We start from the raw sequence: 13,113 nt of genomic DNA, 5'->3' as shown, positions 1-13,113 counted from the left end.
TGGTCTGGTCGGCGTAGACCTTCATGGCTCTACCTTCTAAGAAGGATGTTATCCATGAGGTTGCTTCTATAGAGAAGTGGGCTGCGTTGGAGAGGTGGGAAGTCAGAATGTTGTGATCTACGAGATCAAACACGGCCAAGAGATCTAGGAGAAGCAGAAGGGCTGGTTTGCCCTTATCCATGATGTTGGTGATTTGGGTTTTGAGATCTATTAGGGCGGTTTCTATATCATAAGCAACCATGATTCGGACCAAAAAGAAGTATTTTAACTAGACTCATCTTCTTGAGATAGAAAATGGTGGAGACTTGGACAAGAACTCCCCAGTTGTATTAATCCTCTCTTATCTCTCAGTAGCATATGATACGTTCAATCCACAACACCTGGAAGATAGATTGCAAGACCTGTGAGAGTAGTGCACTGCGTTAGTTACTTCCTACAAATCAAGACTACAAAGATGAAAACAGAATTCAAATATGCCGCATCCCGCCTATCGAGTGGAGTTCCTGAGGGAGTCATTATCTCTTCATGGCTATTCAATATGGATGTGAGTCCTTTGTCCACAAGAAGCAAATCATTCATCGGCACCTTCCGAATGTATAACAATGGCTCACAGATACTGCTTAACCTCATCTCGGAGGCAAGTCAAAAAACACATATCACATCTTTCCCTCAAAAGAAACAAGGCTGGACAATTGATATTAGCACCTAAATGCAGTGAATATGCCGATGCTCTTTCTTTGGGAAGCCAATCCCTGTGTCATTATTATTCAAATTCCCTCCACCCCCAATGGGTCCACAATCTACCCCTTTTGCCAACACAAAAAATATAGGCTTGACATTTAACGAGCTGTCTCTTGTTGCAGTCTCTCAAAAAATCATTAGTAACTCCATTTCATTAAGAAAATAATTACGTCAAAAAGTGGAAGTTATCATCAGAATGCTCGTTGTATCAAGCCTCGGCTACAGTAATGGCTTGGACCTGGGAATAAACTAAGAAAGAACACATGAACCAATTCATTCTAAATGAATTGGTCAGATTCATCTGGTATGCACGTTTTGTGACACAAATACCTAAGCTGTGCATTTTCAACCAATTGACCAAAGGCTAAGGCTCAAGATGTGTATCAAACATGGGAGATTTGGGAAATGTTACCAGATCTATCATAACTCAAGCATTAAGAAATACATACCAAGAAGAAATCCAAGCTATTCAGCATGCAAAATCCTGATTGTGCCACCCTTCAAAGGTCACTGTGGTTGTGGCCGACTACTACTAGTAGCAAGAGCACCAGTTGCTCCCATATTGGAATCAAATCTCACAAAATTTAGGAATGGCCTTACAGTGTGGCTATTCACACAAACTTTCAAAGGTGGAGTCTGGTTCTAACAGTAGACTCTGCAGAAAACATGAGCCCACCTCTTCTAAGGCCTGTATTAATCAGAACCTCAGGGCATTCTGCTTGGATATCACATGCTAAGACACTGACCATGTGACATCGGATCTCTAGGACAATCAATCCTACTTATTTGACAATTGGAATATCACACCTTTGTCTCATTTACCTTGTTTCTATGTTACATAGTATTCTTCATTTCAGTTTTTTAAAGGTTAACACAATGGTCGCCTTCCTTCCTCTTCTTCATGCTTCCCTGACACTCCCTCGTCTCTCCCTCTTCGCCCACCCCCAACCTTTTCCGCATAGATCCTCAAAATCATCATCATCCTCATCAATAACTTTATTTCGGCCTGGGACCATAAAAGTTCATCATGACACATATAAAACATCAATAAAACATGACGAGATTATACATTCCAGCCACATTATGATTAAATCAATGACGGTGACCCTAGGACCCGGCTGTGCTCCATCATACTCAGTTCCCAGTAAGGACTTCTTCACATAAATTAATAATGAATCCAAAACAACTAATTTTTTCCCAAAAATATATATGGGGTGGGAGTTAAAGGGTTAAAACGGGTGGGGAGGGGTTCGGGTGGGCTTTCAAACATAGGTAAATGCGCTAGACAAACTGGTAAAAGGCTTAAACATAAAATGAGGACGTCTTCTAGACTATTTGCCCTCCCTTCACCTTTAACCCCTGTTTTTGGCAACAGATTTCTCCCTAGGTTTTCAGTCCCATTCCTTAGCCTGGAGGTCAGGAGGTTTCAGACAGCTTGGACAGCTTTTTGAAAATGGCCGCCCAATATTCAGGCTTGCAAATAAATCTTGAGACTGCCTGAAAAAGAACGTTTTCATTATTGTCAGCTGAACACATCTTCTCAATCATTTATATGTACTACAAACAAAGCAGCTGTTTCCGATGGGAACTTAAATGTGTGAGATTGCATTGGATGCACCCCTCACATTTACTTTTTTTGTTGGAGATGTTTGTTAGCCAGGGGACACTGATTCATTTAAGGGGGACGTGCTGTGCAATGCAACCCTTCTGGAGCAACACCCTCCTGCAGCGTAAACTGATTACTTTCTATTGAACATCCTGTAGATCCACCAGTACTACTGCCTGGAGATGTGGATCCAGGCACTCTAGACCCCCTTAAGGGTTCATCCTCAAAGCTCATTGCACTTTGCCTAACTGCAGCCAGGATAGTCATGACTCAAAATGGGCAATCCCCTAAACCTCCAAAGAAAGGTGGGCGGAAATGTGGCAAATGGCAGCTCTGGAGAAAATCACGCCTGTCTGGCTAATACATTGACGAGATCGCATACAATTTGGGCTCATTTCACTAGATTTATATTGACTAATGATTTCCATCATGTTTCATCATGAAGTACATGTTCAATCCCCTGGCACGCAACACTTTTCTATTTACTAATTGTTCATATTTGAATCTGAAGAAATAATGCACAATAACCTAAACAATGTTTGCCGGATTGTGTAGTAGAGCTTACCTCTCTGCTTTGGCATGCAATAGTCTCATTCCAGGCGTATGCCATGTGTTGCAGTCTCTAGCCAAGCCCCATGGGCGCCTGGCCAGGAGGGGACCTTTATAAGGGAGGCAGCAGCTCTGGTCCGGAGCAGCCTCTGTGAAGACTTGGCAGAGGAGCTTCCAAGACTCAGGGTGCTTTCCAAGGAAGAATCATGTAAGGATAGAATGCAAATAGATATGCTACTAATATTGCTGTGATTTATATATGTGCTTTTGTTTGCATGCCTTAACCACATGACCGTGCACGCACATTAGATTCAACAATCGGACCTGGAAGCAGTAGAGAAAGCTATGCAAATGAAAAGCTGCAAACATTGATTGTTCACTAATGAATAGGAGCAGATTTTAGTTGGAATCCGGCAGGGATACGAGAAAATAGTAAAATAAGGAGCAGAGGTGTGGTTTGTATAAAAGAGCTCTCAGTATACTTGCTGAGGGACCAGGAGGTTGGTTGCTTTGGGGCAAAGTTGAAGCACATCGGTTCTAATGATGCTGTAACAGCTAAATAATATATCAAATGACCTGGAAAAAATTCAAAAAATGCAAGGAGAATACTTTAGAAATGAGAAACTAGGAATATTATGTGTTTATCGGCTCATCGTTGTCCAACATCACAAGAGATAAAGGTACCCGGAATGGCACAGAGTGTTATGAAATTAGAAACATTTCCAATTGATAAAACAGTTGGGAAAGGTAAGAATATTTTCGATAGAAAAATGCGAAACAAGATGCTGTTGTTAGCCCCTTCCCGCCCAGAAACTATTCTAGAGTGTTCAAAGTAGTTTGGACATGTATAAATACTTCAGAGGTATATTTTGAAATGTAAATATTGAAGATAAAGTGGGGTCGCATCACAAAGAAGGTCCTATGAGTAAATTGCGAGGAAGTCAGAAATACTCAAAGTCATTTTTTTGTCCATCAGCCCCTATACTTTATAAACACCTTCCTGGCCAGTGCCTGTTTGGACATGGAAAATGTGCCCAAAACACCTCAGAACCACTTGCTTCTTGGAATGTAAACATCCAATTGCAGAGACAGATGAAGATTTTGAAGCAGAAAAGTAATATGCTATAATTTACGTGAACCTACCCAGAACTCATTCTAAATAGCAAAAAGTGCAGCGCCCAGTCCACAAAAGCATTATAACATGGTCATTAGGGGTGTTTCTGCAATATTGGCAATATTGGGCCAAATATGGAAAAGCTGACAGTTATTTGGCCAAAGCAGATAATATTTGTTTTGATAAGTCGATCCCCAACCTGGAAAAACAGTATTTACTTGAACAAAAATCACACTTTTCCGTTTCTGTTGGCGATTCCTCTATTCCTCTTTAATTTCATGAGCCTATGCGAGAGAACCCCACTCATTCCTTGCCCCTTCGCCCTTGCCAGTCAGCAAGGTATGGACCGGGAGGGTAGCTCAGGGCAATGGTTTTGTTTTGGAAGCACAGCAATCCGGCCCTGCGCTTAGAGAGACTGGTCTCCGGTATTCATGACGTCATCTCTAGCCATACCAATCCCCTCAAACCAACACATCATGAGGTTGTCATATGATCAGAATGAGCTGATCCAATTAGAAGGAGCCCTTTTCGGTTGGCCTATCACTTTGTGCCATTCTCCTTTCCAAAACAATACAGACCTCACCCTGAATCCTTTAGAACGTTTTGTGCAGTTTTTTCAAGGGAAATAAGGTTACAGGTGGTTACAATAAAGTTACAGGTGGTCCCAAAATGTATGCTTTCCTACTCATTCTCCATTAATAAATTGTTGGTCGCACCTAGAGCCGAACTACTAACCGGATTTGCATGACATTTTCTCGAGTATGGCTCACAATCCTTTTTTGGTTTGGTCCAAATCCATTGTACGATGTCTAGTGTTTAATATAATAATACATTAAACCTTACCTTTGACATTCACAACATTTATATATTTTTACTTTTTATGCAGTCACCTTAACGTTTTAAAAAAATGTTGCCCCCCAGTTATTTGTTTGTTTTGGTTTTTAAAAAGTATTGTACAATTTATATGTGAGTTATTTTGGCAGATTTGGGTTGGTGGGCAGGTCATCTTATACATTGTGCAGAATATCTTCAATTTTGTGGATTGCTTTTCATTTAATTGTGTCCCTTCAGTCCTACTGCCTCCGTACAATTGCCCTGCTGCATGTTTGCTGTGGCAGATCACCTTTCCAAACTCATTGCGCGTGACCAAATCAATAGCGATGTATGTGTGGGTGGGGGTGTCCGTGGGCTGTGGATTGTACCGTTTGTGTGGATTGCACCTACTGTGCATTGCTGCAGATAATGATACTTTTCATTGCAAGCTGAGTATCTCCAGTTGCTTGATCTGTTTTTGTGCATATCGGTGGCATTCACAACTTCAGCCTAATTCTGAAGTGTTTGCCAAGCATCTCAAAATCGAAGCAGCCACTGACTGTTGCCGTAAGCTGTGCTAAACAGTGCATTTTGCAGCCTCGTTGGAAAGCTCCATTCAAATTTGACAAGAGTGTTCGAATTGCAGATCACCAGGGGCCTGCCAAATGCCGTGAACTTTAATGGATGGGAACAAAGGTTACAGAAGAAAGAGTGTTTGCATTTTCCGATACAAAGTTCACTGTAACCCTTACTACACTGCCGCCATTGAAGCAGTACAATATCAATATTGACTATGGACCCATAAATCGCCCGTGGCCACAGGCTGAGTGGTAAATACTCAGAGACCTTCTGAGTACAGTACATACATTTGGCCGTATACTGTGACAGCAGTCATTATTTCATTTATGAAACCGCCATAAGCAGTTCATCAAGCTAAAAGTGCAATTGTGTGTTTGTGAGGTATTTTATAATTTGGATATTTTTAGCATTAAAATACTTTGAAAGTTAATGAGTGCATCACTTTCCTGCATTATGGCCGATATTATTTTGATCTACATTTTAAGGTTCCGGGACCATTGTCACCAATTCCTGCTCCAAGGCCCATCATCCCTGCTCCATGGCCTTAAAACCGCCAAGGCATAGCCTTACTCTGAAGCCCATCCCTGCTCTAGAGCCCATCGCTCCTCTGAGGCCTGTTGATGCCTATTGAAAGATAATTAGACCCCCCCATGCCTTTAGACTGCTCAATATGGGGGCTACATGCACGCCCTGTGAACCCCTGGCATTGAGCATGCCTCCAATTTGACATATACAAGCTGCTCATGCTCCTGCATATTAATTCTTCCGGCAGGTGCACTAATTTGTTTACAAACATCACTATCTCTGCTCAACACTTACTCCTCACTAAAATGGATAATTAGGGACATGGACACCTCCCACCTTTAGATGATATTGGCACCTAGAGGTACAAGTGTACCAAAAGAAGCATTAGAACTGTGACCCGAGCAGACGACATGGGTGCGTAACAGCTTGTAGGTTCCCATATCTCAAGGGTAAAGGCTGGCAAACCTTGGGGAAAGCAAGCCACTTACTGGGAAAATGTTTAAGGTGCAACTTGTTCATGGAGATTTGCAAGTGTCCCCAGTCAACGTTCCAACAAGTTGGAACAAGGACAACAAGCTAGAGGAGCATGTTTTCATATTTTTTGCATGAATCAGATTGCAGACACCTCCGTTTTGTACATATTGCATCAGTGAGTCTGGTGGTGCACCCATCCCATGCCCAATAAATTGCACATGCAGTAGTCAATTCTGACATCAAGAGGGCTGAAGCACGGTTGTATACTTGCTTCAGCCCTCTTTAATTTTTTTTATATCGGATAAAGGAATGGGATTTTTAAATTGCATAGCTGACTCACCTAAATTGTGCAACCAGATCATAAGGTGGCTGCTTTATGCAGATGATCTCCTTTTGATTTCCAAATCACCAATGGGCTTGCAAAACATGCTACATACTTTGGAAAAGTATGCATGTAATAATCAAATTACAATTAACGTCAAAAAGACTCAAATAATCCAATTTCGCAAAAGGAAACATCGTTAATCCTCCAATACCCGATAGATAGAAAAAGATTAGAGGTAATTACAAGCTATATCTATCTTGGAGTAAATATTAACAATGATACAAAGGATTTACCTTATGAAACAAGCTTGCAAATGAAAGTAGATACACTTATATCCTAGGCACACATTATAAATGGAAGATTTTGTAAATTAACCATTCAACCATTGGCCGTTTTTTATAAACAGAAAGTCGTGCCCATTTGTATGGCTCCGAAACAAAAAAAGGGAGGCGTCAACATTTTGGAATTTGATGGAAACTACATTTTGGAGAGCACTGCTGAAGTTGCCATCTTCTGTGCCAATAACATTGATTAGACATGAACTTGGTATGATCTCTTTATATGCAGGGTACAGATGGAAAGTGTGTGCCTTGTACAGAAAGTGTTTCTTAGGGAGAAATGGAAAGGGATTACAGTAAATACTGTAAGATAATAATATATATTATCTTCGGATATCAACTTTATGAATTGTTGGAGATCCAAGGCGCTGGAGTTTCTGAGCGCTGCAGATATAATAGAGGAATTGCTTCTGCAAAATCCCGACCGAGCCAAAACAAAATTATGGCAAACTGATTGGATTACCACTAGAAAGCATAGTGGCACATATAAAGCATTTGAAATGAATCCATTTGCTCCAAAATGCTATGGATCACTAGAACCATACCGTATAAAATCTCCCAATCCTTGGCATCGCTCTGGTCTCCTGCGTTTTCCATTTAATGTATGGAAACCTAGGGAAATTACATCAAGATGGTATCCCCTAGCCCAAACAAACCATATGTGTCGCTTTTGTGAAAAGGCAATTGAAACTCTAGAACATATTATTATCGAGTGTGCCAACATGTTGTTATTGCAGCTTAAATATTTTAAAGATTTATTTGACTCATTGATTTGTATGGATGCCAAGGATTTATGGAGATATGTTTTCCATATACACTCGAAATCAATTGGTTATGCGACTGTAAACTTTCTGCTTGAATTGCATCCAGAAGCAGAAGGTGCAGGAGACATACGAACAACCTAAAGTATTATAATAATTGATAAAGAAGGGATAGTTATTTTTGTTATGAAGAAAATTAGTGCAATATGTGATTCTCTCCTTACTTTATTTTTTTCCGCTGTGTTCTTTTTGTTATTTTAATGATGATCTTTTATAATATGAAAATGTTATGTTTATGAATGAAACAAAGTTTAATTGTAAATAATTCAGTATTGTTATGTTTATTATGTTGAAAAGGTTGAAAGTTTCTGCCAAATCAATTAAAAACATTTTATTTAAAACATTTCATTATCCTGTTGTGCCTGGTCGCATAAGGCATTTTGCGCAGTTTTGTGTATTAGACACAATTTGCATCTGGTGTAATTTGCGCATTTTGCTGGCCACAAATGCATTTGTAACCAATAACATGTTTTGCCAATCGCCCCTCTATGTTGAATGAAAAATGTGTTCACCTTATTGGGAGCTCTGTTGGCAAGACTCTCAAAGGGAAAGAATTATGTTTGTACCCTTGCACAAATACATGAACTGGAAACTATTTTGGGTGACCATGCTCATTTCCCTCGTCCGCATGCATAAAGTGAATGTGTTGTAAAGAATGCGAATATTTCAATGGTTATCACATACATTAGTGATTTACACATTTTCTAACTTTTGTGCACGTGCAATGAGTATGATGCATATGCTTTGGGTTACTTTTATTTGTCCATTGAAAAACATATTTTCTAGAATACATTGCACCCCTTGAGAAACACAATGTGACGAAAAGGCACTCATTAGCGCAAGCTGAAGGACAAGCGTATCCATCGCTAACAGCCTGTACCATTGTAGAATCCTCAAGAAATTGACAGGGTAATTCATAGAAATTCACACAAAAGTGGTGCACGCGGCTGGCGCACAGCGTGCCCATGCGAATGTCTGCACCAGCCGCGTGCGCTAAAATCGATTTCCGCGCACAGCGTATTCATGGATTTTCACATCCAAAACCAGCCGTGGCGCAGCGTGGCGCAGCGACCCTGCAGCAGCGCCAGTTATGCCCCCAAGAACGCCCTCGCGCAAGGAAAAGCCTTCAAAATCCCCAAATAATCGCAAAGGGCTGTGCCTACACTGGACCAGTTCACAGGGCTGGCAAACAGCAAACGCCAAGCGGGGAACGTGTATTTCAGTGGTTCGCGGGAAGTTCCGCACGCGATTGTCGTGTGTACGTGTGCATCAGGGGTGCGTGGGAAGTAACACACGCAAAAGCAGCAGGGTACGTGTATTCCAGGGGTGCGCGGGAAGTATCACACGCAAAAGCAGCAGGGTATGTGTATTTCAGGGGTGCGCGGGAAGTATCACACGCAAAAGCAGCAGGGTACGTGTATTTCAGGGGTGTGCGGGAAGTATCACACGCAAAAGCATCAGGGTACGTGTATCTCAGGGGTGCGCGGGAAGTATCACACGCGATTCCATCAGGGTACGTGTATTCCAGGGGTGCGCGGGAAGTATCACACGCAAAAACAGCAGGGTACGTGTATCTCAGGGGTGCGCGGGAAGTATCACACGCGATTCCATCAGGGTACGTGTATTCCAGGGGTGCGCGGGAAGCATCACACGCAAAAACAGCAGGGTACGTGTATTTCAGGGGTGCGCGGGAAGTATCACACGCAAAAACAGCAGGGTACGTGTATTTCAGGGGTGCGCGGGAAGTATCACACGCGATCCCATCTGGGTACGTGTATTCCAGGGGTGCGCAGGAAGTATCACATGCAAAAACAGCAGGGTACGTGTATTCCAGGGGTGCACGGGAAGTATCACACGCGATTCCATCAGGGTACATGTATTACAGGGGTGCGCGGGGAGCACCACACGTGAATTGCACGTGTGGGTCCTCCCAGGTGTTCCCTCTACACCCTCCACGGCCCCTGCAGGTGTCCCACACCACAGGGGCCTACGCTGCACATGTCCTGCAGGCACCCCATCCACCATGACCATGCCCCCCAGCCAACCCACATGTCACCTTGCACTACTGCCCACCAACGCATGTCCCCCTGCACCCCCAGCCACCAGGGGCAGCCTCCACCAGGCCCCCACCCATGTCTCCCATCACCCCCACCCCCCAGCAGTGCAGGGGCAGCCTCCACCAGGCCCCCACTCATGTCCAACTCATGTCTCCCTGCACCTCCACCCCCCAGCCACCAGGGGCAGCCTCCACCAGGCCCCCACTCATGTCCCCTATCACCCCCACCCCCCAGCCACCAGGGGCAGCTTCCACCAGGCCCCCACTCATGTCTACCACCACCGCCACCCCCCAGCAGTGCAGGGGCAGCCTCCACCAGGCCCCCACCCATGTCTCCCATCACCCCCACCCCCCAGCAGTGCAGGGGCAGCCTCCACCAGGCCCCCACTTATGTCTCCCATCACCCCACCCCCCAGCAGTGCAAGGGCAGCCTCCACCAGGCCCCCACTCATGTCTACCACCACCGCCACCCCCCAGCAGTGCAGGGGCAGCCTCCACCAGGCCCCCACTCATGTCTCCCATCACCCCCACCCCCCAGCAGTGCAGGGGCAGCCTCCACCAGGCCCCCACCCATGTCTACCACCAACGCCACCCCCCAGCAGTGCAGGGGCAGCCTCCACCAGGCCCCCACTCATGTCTCCCATCACCCCCACCCCCCAGCCACCAGGGGCAGCCTCCACCAGGCCCCCACTCATGTCCCCTATCACCCCCACCCCCCAGAAGTGCAGGGGCAGCCTCCACCAGGCCCCCACTCATGTCCCCTATCACCCCCACCCCCCAGCCACCAGGGGCAGCCTCCACCAGGCCCCCACCCATGCCTACCACCACCACCACCCCCCAGCAGTGCAGGGGCAGCCTCCACTAGGCCCCCACTCATGTCTCCCATCACCCCCACCCCCCAGCAGAGCAGGGGCAGCCTCCACCAGGCCCCCACCCATGTCTCCCATCACCCCCACCCCCCAGCAGTGCAGGGGCAGCCTCCACCAGGCCCCACTCATGTCTCCCATCACCCCCACCCCCCAGCAGTGCAAGGGCAGCCACCACCAGGCCCCCACTCATGTCTCCCATCACCCCCACCCCCCAGCAGTGCAGGGGGAGCCTCCACCAGGCCCCCACCCATGTCTACCACCACCGCCACCCCCCAGCAGTGCAGGGGCAGCCTCCACCAGGCCCCCACTCATGTCTCCCATCACCCCCACCCCCCAGGGGCAGCCTCCACCAGGCCCCCACTCATGTCCCCTATCACCCCCAGCCACCAGCAGTGTAGGGGCAGCCTCCACCAGGCCCCCACTCATGTCTCCCATCACCCCCACCCCCCAGCCACCAGGGGCAGCCTCCACCAGGCCCCCACTCATGTCCCCTATCACCCCCAGCCCCCAGCCACCAGGGGCAGCCTCCACCAGGCCCCCACTCATGTCTACCACCCCCGCCACCACCCAGCAGTGCAGGGGCAGCCTCCACCAGGCCCCCACTCATGTCTCCCATCACCCCCACCCCCCAGCCACCAGGGGCAGCCTCCACCAGGCCCCCACTCATGTCCCCTACCACCCCCACCCCCCAGCAGTGCAGGGGCAGCCTCCATCAGGCCCCCACTCATGTCTTCCATCACCCCCACCCCCCAGCCACCAGGGGCAGCCTCCACCAGGCCCCCACTCATGTCCCCTATCACCCCCACCCCCCAGCCACCAGGGGCAGCCTCCACCAGGCCCCCACTCATGTCTACCACCACCGCCACCCCCCAGCAGTGCAGGGGCAGCCTCCACCAGGCCCCCACCCATGTCTACCACCACCGCCACCCCCCAGCAGTGCGGGGGCAGCCTCCACTAGGCCCCCACTCATGTCTCCCATCACCCCCACTCCCCAGCAGTGCAGGGAAGCCTCCACCAGGCCCCCACCCATGTCTCCCATCACCCCCACCCCCCAGCAGTGCAGGGGCAGCCTCCACCAGGCCCCGACTCATGTCTCCCATCACCCCCACCCCCCAGCCACCAGGGGCAGCCTCCACCAGGCCCCCACCCATGTCTCCCATTACCCCCACCCCCCAGCAGTGCAGGGGCAGCCTCCACCAGGCCCCCACTCATGTCCCCTATCACCCCCACCCCCCAGCCACCAGGGGCAGCCTCCACCAGGCCCCCACCCATGCCTACCACCACCACCACCCCCTAGCAGTGCAGGGGCAGCCTCCACTAGGCCCCCACTCATGTCTCCCATCACCCCCACCCCCCAGCAGAGCAGGGGCAGCCTCCACCAGGCCCCCACCCATGTCTCCCATCACCCCCACCCCCCAGCAGTGCAGGGGCAGCCTCCACCAGGCCCCACTCATGTCTCCCATCACCCCCACCCCCCAGCAGTGCAAGGGCAGCCACCACCAGGCCCCCACTCATGTCTCCCATCACCCCCACCCCCCAGCAGTGCAGGGGGAGCCTCCACCAGGCCCCCACCCATGTCTACCACCACCGCCACCCCCCAGCAGTGCAGGGGCAGCCTCCACCAGGCCCCCACTCATGTCTCCCATCACCCCCACCCCCCAGGGGCAGCCTCCACCAGGCCCCCACTCATGTCCCCTATCACCCCCAGCCACCAGCAGTGTAGGGGCAGCCTCCACCAGGCCCCCACTCATGTCTCCCATCACCCCCACCCCCCAGCCACCAGGGGCAGCCTCCACCAGGCCCCCACTCATGTCCCCTATCACCCCCAGCCCCCAGCCACCAGGGGCAGCCTCCACCAGGCCCCCACTCATGTCTACCACCCCCGCCACCACCCAGCAGTGCAGGGGCAGCCTCCACCAGGCCCCCACTCATGTCTCCCATCACCCCCACCCCCCAGCCACCAGGGGCAGCCTCCACCAGGCCCCCACTCATGTCCCCTACCACCCCCACCCCCCAGCAGTGCAGGGGCAGCCTCCATCAGGCCCCCACTCATGTCTTCCATCACCCCCACCCCCCAGCCACCAGGGGCAGCCTCCACCAGGCCCCCACTCATGTCCCCTATCACCCCCACCCCCCAGCCACCAGGGGCAGCCTCCACCAGGCCCCCACTCATGTCTACCACCACCGCCACCCCCCAGCAGTGCAGGGGCAGCCTCCACCAGGCCCCCACCCATGTCTACCACCACCGCCACCCCCCAGCAGTGCGGGGGCAGCCTCCACTAGGCCCCCACTCATGTCTCCCA

The 13,113-nt window shown here is 49.0% G+C and overlaps 1 protein-coding gene across 1 annotated transcript in view; it reads left to right on the top strand.

Moving 5' to 3' along the window:
* The first annotated feature begins 3,051 nt into the window (after positions 1 to 3,051).
* The window catches only part of LOC138520953 (intelectin-1-like), a 480,959-nt gene continuing 470,897 nt past the window's right edge, over positions 3,052 to 13,113 (top strand). Inside the window, exon 1 of the mRNA XM_069633410.1 lies at positions 3,052 to 3,104. The gene's annotated coding sequence lies outside the window, so the exon portion shown is untranslated. The remainder of the gene's footprint in view (positions 3,105 to 13,113) is intronic.

This window comes from Ambystoma mexicanum, chromosome 1q, assembly GCF_040938575.1.
Source record: "Ambystoma mexicanum isolate Mex_15411 chromosome 1q, UKY_AmexF1_1, whole genome shotgun sequence".
NCBI classification, from domain to species: Eukaryota; Metazoa; Chordata; class Amphibia; order Caudata; family Ambystomatidae; genus Ambystoma; species Ambystoma mexicanum.
This window is presented reverse-complemented; position numbering and strand designations above follow the sequence as displayed.